The sequence below is a fragment of the Pan paniscus genome, chromosome 7 (genome assembly GCF_029289425.2).
Source record: "Pan paniscus chromosome 7, NHGRI_mPanPan1-v2.0_pri, whole genome shotgun sequence".
NCBI classification, from domain to species: Eukaryota; Metazoa; Chordata; class Mammalia; order Primates; family Hominidae; genus Pan; species Pan paniscus.
Genome location: NC_073256.2, coordinates 49,386,295 through 49,386,602, shown reverse-complemented (window position 1 = coordinate 49,386,602; position 308 = coordinate 49,386,295).

Here is a 308-nt window from a genome sequence, read left to right as displayed (position 1 = left end):
TGAATGCCTGCTATTGAGTGCTAGACTCTGGGGAGACAATGTTAAGGGAAGCCCAAGTTTTCCAACTCCCTGTCCAGAGCGCTGCAAAGCACTGCAGGAAGCTAAAGTGAGGACAAAGTTCCCAGAGATCAGGATATTTAAAGGGAGAACCAGCAGAGCTTGGTCTGGGGCAGGGTTGGGAAAAGAGGGACCCTGGCCTCCTCGGACCGTTTCTCCGCCAAGCCACGCGAGGGCGCTGTTCTGCTCCTAGGGCGCCGTGTCCCGGCGGCGCCGCCTGCTCGCCTTTTCCCGGCGGAAATGCCCGAGCG